This window comes from Rhinatrema bivittatum, chromosome 1, assembly GCF_901001135.1.
Source record: "Rhinatrema bivittatum chromosome 1, aRhiBiv1.1, whole genome shotgun sequence".
NCBI lineage: Eukaryota > Metazoa > Chordata > Amphibia > Gymnophiona > Rhinatrematidae > Rhinatrema > Rhinatrema bivittatum.
The window spans coordinates 271881124-271893171 of NC_042615.1; positions in this window are offsets into that span (position 1 = coordinate 271881124).

Here is a 12048-nt window from a genome sequence, read left to right on the forward strand (position 1 = left end):
GGGCTCATCATTAACACAGGGTGAAGGGGGAACTGAGCATACACCTAGTAATTATGGAGTGTGCTAGGGATGGTGATTTTTCATCCACACAGCAAAGAGGAGAGGTTTTGAGGGACAGAACATCATTGTACTTATCAGCCCTATACCTTTTTCCACTGTTAAACAGAATACCTAGTCTGCAGTACTCCTGTAGCTCATCCAGTATATATAGACAGTGAAGAAATATTTAGGGTGCAAGCTTAAGCAAAAATATATCTTTAAATCACAGACTTCAAATTTCACAGCACATTCATGCTGGATCACACAGAGTCAACTAATCAACAACCAACCTCAAGGGTTGTTCAAGAGATCTACAACAACCAACATCAAGGGAACCCCTTGATATGTGATCATGTGCGGTCACTATTTTAAGAACAGCCACTTTGTGACTGACCTATTCAATAGCTCCCGTGTTTTATTCTTTTTAATAATTTATTTAAATACTTTTTTTTTTTTTAAATATTGCTTTTTTTAAAAAAAAACCTTTGTGTGCTTCCTTTTCCCTGACGCCCTGTCCGACCCACTTATCAGTTACTTCTTTTTTATTTATTTATTTATTTAAATTTTTTTTTAATTCTCAGATAAGTACTCGAGAGAGAAAAAAAGTAGTAACTGATAAGTGGGTCAGACAGAGTGCCGGAGAAAATGAAGCACACAAAGGTTTTTTAAAAAAAGCAATATTAAAAAATAGGGATGTGAATCGTTTATCTGCCGATTGAAAATAGGAGCAATGGATGGCCGGCGCCATCTTTAAAAATGGTGCGGGCCATCCAGTGCTCCTACCATGCGACAGGGGCCGGCCAATGGCACAGATACCCTGTCACATGCTAAGGGCAAAGGGCCACCGGTGCCATTTTGTTTACTGGCAGCCGACGGCCCGAGAGCGGGAGGACACTCCCAGGACCCCCATTGGACCACCAGGTACTCAAATTTTTTTGGGGGGGGTTTGAGGGGTCCGGAGGGTGGGGGGATACTAAAGAACTAATTTTAAAGGGTTAGGCTGTGTTTTTGGGTTATCGACTCGGCACAGCCGATTAAAAAAAAAAAAACAACGATTGGACCGCGGGAAAAATAATTTCCGATTCCGGTTCCGATTCACATCTCTATTAAAAAAGAAAAAGTTTTTAAATAAAGAATTAAAAAGAATAAAACACGGGAGCTATTGAATAGGACAGTCACAAAGTGGCTGTTCTTAAAATAGCGACTGCACATGACCACATATCAAGGGGTTCCCTTGATGTTGGGTGTTGTGGATCACACAGAGTAGCAATAGCTAGCTATCAATTTACTATTCTTCCATATCTTATAACTTTAAGCTAGTATGCCCATCCACATGGTCATATTCTTTAGGACAGCAAAGGCACATTATTAAAAAACCCAACAAATCTATCTAACGTCATCCCTTTTATAGAGCTTCAGGCAGCTCCCAGCAAAATGCCATAACTCTGTTGTTGCTGGTATGCAATATGGGCCCCCTCTACCTTTGCAATGTGTTAAACATGCAATGAAGTAGAATACAGTCTTGCTTGAAGATATTTAACAGAGCTAGTATAGTAACTGGAGCTTCAGGTGATGTGGAGTTTTCCCCAGCTGGTTCTCTTTGATAGAGTATTGACATCACATAGGGATGGGAGGGAACAAAAATAGACATGTGTGAAATCTAACATCTGGCATGGATCATTTTAGAGAGAAAGGATACATAACAACAAAATAGGAGGTACAGATTCTCAACATGAGCTGATAAAGAAAATAGACATAACCCCCTAGGCTTGCATTTCCAACCCATAGTTACCTGAAAGACTTTGTGGTGGTCCTATAGCAGCTGCATGCAAAAATCCAGTCCAGGTATTGGGCACATAATAACCCTTGTGAAGACTGCAGGATCTGGATTGCAAGGTCACAGAGAAGATCAACACAATCAGGCGGGCCGCTGATAACCCACTCCTCCACACTGCAAGGCAGTCAGGTGTTAATGTTCTCCACAATGATAACATTGGAAACAATTTAGTAGAACTAGGGGTCACAATTTGAAACTCCAGGGAGGAAGACATAGAGCCAATGTCAGGAAATATGTCTTCACTGAGAGGGTGGTGGATGCCTGGAATGCCCTTCCGGAGGAAGTGGTGAAGACTAAAACTGTGAAGGATTTCAAAGGGGCATGGGTTAAACACTGGATCCCTAAAAGGCTAGAGGATGGGAATAAATAAAAAAGCTAAACCGGCACGGAGCGGCAGTTGCTAACCTTAAGAGAAACATTCAAGTCATTTAAACAGCAGCCTTAAGAACAAAAGATCTACCCTGTGGCTCAGGGGGCAAAGTACAAGCCCTCCAGCAGTCACACCCTGCTGGAGAGCAATCTGTGGGGTAGACAGAGTGAGAGGTGTCCAGGGAAACTCCAGGAGTTAAAGTAATTGGTAATAAACGTATGAGAGACACTGAAGACAGAACAGTCAGTGTGTCCGTGTTGACGAGATTGGCATCTTTTCTTTTTACTGCTGCTTTTGAACTTAATAAAGGTTATACAAAATACATCTCTTTGTTTATTTAAAATATCTGTTGTCTGCCTCTAACGGCCCACACCGTGTTAGACAAATAATATGTGAAAATCAAGAAGGGTAGACACTTTACTTCTTTCTTCTATCCCATACTAGAATGGGGAAGTGCTACGGGGAGGGCTGCAGGTTACCTTCAGCCAAGGCAGAGTCTGCACAGCTCCGGTTGGCTATGGAGTTGTTAGGGCAGCAGGTCACCTCCAAGCAGGTTGGAGCTCTTTTCTTCCGTCCCCTTGCCTAATGGAGCATTGAGGAAGCAGCCTGTGGAAGTGGCTATCTCCTTTCTACATGAAGGAGGCTTCCCTAGAAGGGCTAGTAAGTCCATGTGAAGTTGGTACTGGGGTAAAGATATGCAACCTGTTAAAAAAAAAGTGGTCCTATTTGTCCAGCACCTAGGGTTTCCTCCTTGAGTGCTTCCCGGAATCTATTCAGGTTCCCACATGAAAGAATCACCTTAATTTGGGGTACCTGATTCAGTTTATAAGACCACAGCTGGTAGAAGAAAGCAAAATGTTCAGAGATTCCCAGATTCAAGCAAGTGAGGATCCGCTCAAAAAGTCTCTTTTTTTTTTTTTTTGCCCTCTCACTAGTCTCTGGGCCCAGGTTGCTGTGTGCAATGCTTTGTGATTTAAATCCACCTGTCTTAGGTCCATCATCTCTCAGTGGAGGTCATGGTGGCTGTGCCTGCAGATAACAAGGTTCAGAGAGGGAAATCTACACAGAGACCCATATGGATTTGCAGTTGGTGAGTCCCATAAGTGCAGATAAGGGATGCGGAGACTTGTTTTTAGTCAGCCCTCCCCCATCTAGCCTAGCCAGTACTAGTGCAAAATGGGCCCACAAAGTTTATGGTCATGCCTCTTTGGAACTCCTTCACAGAAGGACAACCATTGCAAGCTCAAGACCTTTCTATTTCAGAAGGCATATAGTGCAACAACCTGAGATGCTTTATATAAACATTACTGGTTGTTTAAGAACTTCAGAGACATATGTTATTTTGCTTGTACTTCTTTCGTTCTTAAATTGTTATGGATGTTTTTATTGTACTCTGCCCCAAACTTTGGAGGGGCAGGTAAGAATTGTTTTAAATAAATAAATAAACTTGGTCTTGCTGTACTGTCTAACCACTGTAAAAAAAAACAAAAAAAAAATCAACCTGTCTTGGGGAATGATCCAGGAAGGTTAAGGACCAAACTTCAAAGGTCTGCTGGAGGTGTTTAGTTAAAATTCCTGGTTAGTCATAGATCTTGGGGCTCCGCCATGTTCCTGAAAAGAGATGGGCACCTAGTGTTCTGGATCTCCTAATAAAGGCAGTTAATTTTCCTAAACGTGTGGTCCCCATGGAAAATGGTAGACTTCCTGCTTATTCCCTTCAAAGATTATGACCAGATATCTGACTCTTTATCCTGGATTCCTAACTGGCAGCTACAAGCCTATTCCTTGCTGCTAATCATGACTCCAAATACTGGTGGGTCAAGGAGGTATAAAGACCTACCTACACATGAAGGGAATCTTACTCCTCCTTTAATCAGATGTCTGACTAATGTAGAGCCAACATGAATCATGAAAACACAGGATTAGGAAGGGGCAGAATCCCTAGGCCTACAGATAATTTTCTCAGCACTGGTCCTTCCCAATTTGTGAATAAGGAAACATATCTCCAAAGAAGGAAAGTGACTTTATGGCTTTGCAGGTCAGAGGCTCAAAGCTTCACTTTTGGTGGCTGTTTCTCCCATTCGTCGCCCACCCCAACATGGTCTGTTCTACTGGTCCTAGGCTCCACAGCAAGGGACCCGAGTGTAGCACATTAGGTACAGACTCATTTGCATCTAACTCTATGCACGCTCCTCTCAAGGTGATATTTGGGGGCAGCAGGGCTAGTAGAGAACCAAGGAGTCCAGGTCTAAATAGAGGACCGGAGCTGGTTTATAATTACAGAATTCATGGCAGCCCAGGTGATAGCAGTCAAGGAAATGTCTTTCACTGAGGCAAACGAACAGTAGGAATTAGTAGTCCTCAGGTACCCTGGTAAGTGAATCAGTTTGATCTGGGATAAAGGTCACCTGAAAGATCGTGTGGCAGTTCACATAGCCAACACTGTCAGTGAATAGGCAAGTGATTTCAGCAGGCACCTTTTTGCAACCCTGGAGAGAAAAGTCTGGCAGGCAGAATAGGCCTGTGCACTGAGAGAGATCAGGAAGTTGCTTCTATGAGTGGATTTCAGATCAGCCCCAGGAAGGACCTAAACAAGCAAGTCCTTTGGCTGAAAAAGGAAAGTAGGAACTGGGCGGGCGCGGGGTCAGATATCCGGTTGAAACTAGGATTGGCATCCAGTCTTTGGCGGGGATATCTGCTGGAAACTGGCACAGTTTTGGGACTGAGTCCTGAGAGTGGAAACAGGTGCTCCATTCACTTGATTCAAAATACTTTGCCCTAGAAGATTCCTTTATTCTCCTTTTCAACCCTAGAAGGATTAAGGCAGGAGTTCCAGCCTTGGGTAGTGTGAAAGTGAATAATGGGGTATACCTTAGGGATGGAGCCAAATTGTGCAAATCTCACAGAGGGAAGAGACTGGCTCTGACTTTGCTGCAAAGGTTGTGGGCACGAGGACTCTGTCATTACTCGCTCAGTGTAGATACTTCACTTTCTTCTGAGGGTTCAAGTTCATACGTCTTCCACTGTGGGAGGTCTCCTAGGCTTGAAAGTGAGCTTGGACATGATGGGATCGGGCATCCCTTTCAGTCAAGCTTTATAGGATAGCATCTATGAAGTCAGGCTGCTTGGTGGCCCATGGACATTTTAAGGGAAAGTGTATCTCTGTCCCCATATGCTCCTGTTTGGAGGGTGGTATTTTCACTACTGTCGTTTGGGCTTTTCTCACTGAGGAAATCAGACAATCCAGGCCAGGATGGGGACCTTCACTTCAGATTACGTGCAGATAAATCGATCGTCCTATTCATGCAAGAGTAAGTTCTGCGACATCAATTTCAGGAGTAATTGAGGAGACGAGCATGCTGGCCCACTCCAGCAAGAGCTTGCAGGTCTGAGGGGCCCTGCTGAAGGATGACTGAGTCCTTCCAGAAGATCGCGGCAGGGCAGGAGATGCTCAGTACACTGCAGCTTCTCAGAAACTATTTTCTCAGTCATCAGGATCAAGTGTGTTGGCTTTCTAATGTTGGTCCTTTAGGGATCTGAGAACCCGTGCTCCAGCCTTGAACCTGTTTAGCTCCTCATTAATGATGGACTACAGTTGGAGAAGCAAAACCATCAATTCCCCCCCCAGAAATTGAATTGTCCTAAACAAGGGTCCTCAATATACGTTGTCATTTTCCACATACTACCCATGTAACTGATCACATTGTACCTGGCTTGCAAGAAACCTTTCTGTATCTACACCCCACCCCACCCATGGCAACTTCTGATTAGAAAAAGCATACTTCAGCAGTGATTAAAAAGGTTTAATAAAAGCCTGAGCACATTGTGTACCAATTTCTCATTCATTGTGCTGTTGAGAGAGTTGCCAGCTTTCTTCAGAGAGAGAGAGAGATGTCTGAGCACAGATTGTGCATATAAATAATCTTTCATGCTCCCTCTGGCAGGGAAAGTGTTGTCATGTTATGGTTGTATAACACAGACATATGTTGGCTGTCCTTGGCACTGTGTAACTAGGTATGAAATACTGGGGGCAAGTTCATAAGGATTTCCACCGGTAAATAGCTATTTACCTACAGAAAAAACGTGAATATTCACAGACACATACACACCCCTCCCCACAGGAAGGGAAAAGTAGGCTAGAAATGAAGACAGGATTAGGGAGGGCTGGATAAAGTATGTGCAGAGATTTCATTTTGAAACCCCACACCTGTTTTACCCCATGTACTTTGTACTGCAAAGTACATAAAGGTAGCAATCGGCTGGCAAGCACTGTGGGGACTCTGAAAATTGTCCTCACTGTATTTAAATACTTGATGTGCTGGCAACGTGCATAACTTACGTTGCTGAATGTTGCATGTCCATGGTATCCCCTATCCCCTCATGCTTCAAGAATGGACTTCTCAACTGCATCCTTCCAAAACAAAAAAGCATAATTATTGAACAGACGTACGTGGTTCTTCACATAGGGGCTGATGTAATAAGTTGTGCTGAACCTGCCATGGATTTTGTGTGCATAATTGCGTGTGGTTTTCCACACTAATCATACGAATGTATGTAATAATGTGTTCAGCGCAGAAAAAATGCACGCGCAAACCCTTTCAAAACCCGCAGCAGGTTTTGCAAAAGTTCATGCAAATGGCATGTAAAGGAGGTCATTATCTATTAACAGGCAATGCAGGGAGCCTTGCTAACAGGGAGATCGGTTAGTGTAGGGTTTTTTTAGCACCTAAGTCATGGCAGGATTTAAATTAAAGTGCATGTCTGATACATAAGCCATGTCAACTGTAACTAAATTCTGCTGTATAATGGCTATGAAAGGCTGCTCCAGACAATCGTCTAAACTCATTACGTTGAGAAATGACTGGCTACGCACCTCCCTCACAACTAAATATGACCTCCACTTATCCATGCCTTGCCCCAAGTACTCAAGTGACGAACATTGGTGTACTGGGCAGATTGAGACAAATGTCTGTCACTTACCCAGAAGTGCAGAGGGGCTTCTTGCACACATGACCCAGGATTTACCCTTGAATTTTTTTTTAATGAACTCTAACATTTTCCCATTAGCGCCTATTTTAGTAACTGTTTTTCGCACGGCTTTCTGCATCAGGGCTTAAGCGTGGGTATTGGCACTTGTATTTGGTTTTGCATGGATTTTTTTTTTTTTTTGCATGTATCTCATTTGCATGCCATTCTCTTATTGTATGCCACGGGGCCGCCTGTTCTTGCGGCACGTGCTCAAAATAAGCACAGAAAAATAGCACCGATTTCAACATGGGTCTTAGTACATCAGCCCCATATTCTTTTTTTCATAACTTAAACTCATGTGAAAAGGAGTTTTCAGTACTATATGTGTCTAACGAGAGCCTCTAGGGGGAGTTGTTGCTATAAGAGAGCAGCATTGTGTGTGTGGCTGGCCTGCTCTTTAGATGGGAAAGGAAAGAAGGTTAGCTTTCTGCTCCAGGAGGAGGAGGAAGGGTCTAACTGCCCACTAACCCAGGAGAAGTAACTAATATTGTCTGCATTCAACCGTTGGGACAGCTGATAAAGAATGAAATCTTTAAATGTCTTTCCTATGCAGATGATATTCACATTTTGGTTACATTTGGTAATAAGTGTGGACGTGTACTGGGGAAATTATCAAGATGTTTAGGCTCATTAAATAGATGGATGTCAGTTATAAACCATCTAAAACTGAAGGTAAAAGGTGTCTCAATCCGCTTTTCAGCTCCATTAGTCAGATTTAAGAACCTTAACCCCTCATTTATCAAAATGCGTTAAGACATTTTCGCATGCATTAAGGGCTTATTGCATGCGAAAAGCCCCATTAATGCATGTGATAGCACCGTATCGTATGGTGCGATGCAAATCCAAAAAAGAGGAGGAGTTAGAGGTGGGCTTACTGTTTTGTGAAGCCCTATTACATGGCTTTAACTACTTTTTCAGGAGTGTTAAGCCATGTGATAGCTTGTGTTATGGCTAATTACCAGTTTGAAGCTGAGAGAAAGAAAGAGAGCACATCTAGCCATAATGCTGTCACCCTAGATAGGTATTTATATCTCTATGGGAGGCCCACCTAGTAACTCGAGGTGAGGTTTAGGTAGTGGTGTATGGGTTAGGGGCCACTTTGACATTCAATGTGAGATGTACGAACAGAACAGTGGTCTCTTGTGAACATTTGATGACCCTCGGAGTGAGGAAACTCACCCAAAGATGAGATTTGTGCAATGTTCTCTCAACCTAGCTTGATGTTACCCAGGTAGAGAGCATTGCACAAATCTCATCTTTGGGTGAGTTTCCTCACTCCGAGGGTCAACAAATGTTCACAAGAGACCACTATTCTGTTCGTACATCTCACATTGAATGCCAAAGTGGCCCCTAACCTCTACACCACTACCTAAACCTCACCTCGATTTATTATGTGGGCCTCCCATAGAGATATAATTACCTATCTAGTGTGAGAGTATCATGGCTAAGTTCTCTCTCTCTCTCTCTTTCTCTCTCTCTCTCCCCTCCCCCTTCTCCCCCCCCCCCCCCCCCCCATAGTAAACATGGCTCCCCAGTAGTTGTATGTAGGAAATACCACATTCTGGCATTTATCTCAAAGTGCACAAAAGTTATTGCAATGTGCGGTAAGTTAGCTCTTCACATAGATATTAGTGCAATTTGCGATAAACTCCCTATTACCATAAAACACACCCCTTTTCCCATGGCATGCAATATTTACCACATTTTGATAAATCCAGGCCCTAGTTTGGAGGTTAAATTTGAGATAAAGATGTTGGAGGCTACCTTGGATTACGAATTGAAGATGCAACATTATTTTGAAATGGGCATAAAGCCTTTGTTTTATCAATTATATCTTATTAGAAATCTGCACCACTTCTTGTGCAGGGAGAACCTTCTGAAAGTCATTTAGGCAATAGTGGTTGTTGAGCCACTATAATGCCCTTTATTTGGCTCTTCATAAAAAAACCAAAAAAAACTTTACAATACACACATCCATTCAGCTGCTTGAATTTGAATGTAGTCTGCTTTGAAGTGCCTGAAAAGCGGAATATAAACCAAAATATATATTTTACCTATATTAGATTACCTCCACTTGCTTCCTATGGCCTTTAGGATGAAGATTAAGATACTTATGTTAATCTATAAATTCCTTCATATGGGGTACTTTGCTTTGGTAAAAGAACTTATTACTCTTTATTTTCCAAACATTGAATTGAGCGCTGTGCAAGAGTGGCATGGAGTAGCTGAGTGGTTAGAGCCGCAGGCTGCAAACCAGGCAAGCCATAGTTAGAAGTCCACTGCTGTTCTTCATGAGCTTCCACAAGTCACTTCACTTTCTATTGCTTCAGCTATAAGCTTAGATTGCAAGCCCTCTGGGGACAGAGAAATATCCCCACAGTAGCTGAATGTGATGTGCTTTGAAGTGCCCAAAAAAGGCAGAATATATATATACAATATGAGTCCTTGTATTCCTTCTAGATCAAATATTAAACATATGGATACAAGTAAAAGATCATTTTAAAATTTGGGGCCTACATTATAGAATTCTGTGCCTAAGCATATTTAGCTGAATAATGATTATTTAATTTTTAGTAAAAAAAATGTAAGACCTGACTTTATATGGAAGATTTGAATTGGAGGTTATTTATACTCTGAGAATAACTTTCAAATGACTGCATATGGCAGCATATATGCATGTATGTGGCCATGCATAGATTTATTAAAGTATTTTATATGCGTATCTCTCCTCTGCAACATGCACGTGTATGCAGGCTTGCATGCATACATGCAATGCATTCATACCATGTATATCAATGCATTGAATGCATGTATTTTACCCACTGTTTTAAAAATATACTTGCATATATTTTATGTGTGAAAGTAGAATAGGACTTACCTGCATAAGTTGGTGTATTGTATTGCATGCATACATCAATGAGATTACTAGTTTTACCAGTTAGTCCACCAATTTGCCCAGTTTGCCTGTGACCTTCCTGTTTCTTCAGCCTGAACTCTCCCAGTTCACCCAGAACTCTCACGCAGTCAGTACTACACAATAAACATGTTTAATATCACTTAGACCAGATAATTACCAGGTGTAAAAATATGCACGTAAGATAGAAAATGTATGCATGTGTCTTTTAAAATAGCAACTTGTGGGGCAGATTTTTAAAAAGTACGCGAGCGTGTACTTTTGTTCGCACACCCGGCGCAAACAAGAGTACGCCGGATTTTAATAGATACATGCGTAGCCGCGCGTATCTTTTAAAATCCGGGGTTGGTGCGTGCAAGGCTGCGCAAAATCGGCAGTCTGCGTGCGCCGAGCCGTGCAGCCTGCCCCCGTTCCCTCCGAGGCCGCTCCGAAATCGGAGCGGCCTCGGAGGGAACTTTCTTTCTGGCGCCCCTTACCTTAACTTTCCTTCCCCTAACTAACCAGCCCCCCCGGTCCTAACTAATTCTCACCCCCTACCTTTATTTCAAAAGTTATGCCTGCCCAAGACAGGCGTAACTTGCGCGTGCGGGCCAGCTGCCGGCGCGCCATGTTCCGGTCCGGGGGCTGGTCCGGAGGCCGCAGCCACGCCCCCCGGAACGCCCCCGATGACGCGCCGGCCGTGACACGACCCCGACACGTCCCCCCAGGAAAGCCCCGGGACTTATGCGCATCCCGGGGCTTGCATGTGCCACCGAGCCTATGCAACATAGGCTCGGCGTGCGCAGGGGGTGGAAGGGGCAGCTTTTCGGGGGTTACGCGCATATCTTACGCGTGTACCCCTTTGAAAATCTGCCCCTATGTGTGTAACTGTTGGCCCCACCTGGAATGCCCCTTTTTTATACACTTATGGGGAAGATTTTATAAAAGTACACCTGCGCGTACTTTTGTTCGCGCACCAGGTGCAAACAAGAGTACGCTGGATTTTAATAGATACGCGCGTAGCCGCACGTATCCTTTAAAATCCGGGGTCGGCGCGTGCAAGGCTGTGTAAAATCGGCAGCCTGTGCGCGCCGAGCCGCGCAGGCTGCCTCCGTTCCCTCCGAGGCCGCTCCGAAATCAGAGCGGCCTCGGAGGGAACTTTCTTTCCACCCCCCCACACCTTCCCCTCCCTTCCCCTACCTAACCCACCCCCCCAGCCCTATCTAAACCCCCTCTACCTTTGTTTGACAAGTTACGCCTGCCTGAGGCAGGCGTAACTTGCACGCGCCGGCCGTGCAATTCCCTGGCCGGGAGCAGATTCGGAGGCCTCGACCATGCCTACAAAACGCCCCTGGGCCGGAACCATGCCCGCAGCCCCGCCCCCGGATGACGTGCCGCCGCGACACGCCCCCAACATGCGCCCCCAGGAAAACCCCGGGCCTTTCGCGCGTCCCGGGGCTTGTGCGCGTCGCCGAGCCTATTCAACATAGGCTCGGATCGCGCAGGGGAACTTGGGGCAGGTTTTCGGGGGGGTATGCGCGTATCTTACGCACGTACCCCTTTGAAAATCTGCTCCCTAAATGTGCCTGTGAAAGTGAAAATATGTGCGTATTTTGTACTTTTATAAAATATGGAATATGCAAATATAAGCTAATTTTTACGCATGTTAATGTTTTGACAATTCACCTTTAAGAGAAGGTTTGGATAAGTTCTTGGAAGAGAAGTCCATTAACTGCTATTAATCAAGTTTACTTAGGGAATAGTCACTGCTATTAATTGCATCAGTAGCATGGGATCTTCTAGGTGTTTGGGTAATTGCCAGGTTCTTGTGGCCTGGTTTGGCCTCTGTTGGAAACAGGATGCTGGGCTTGATGGACCCTT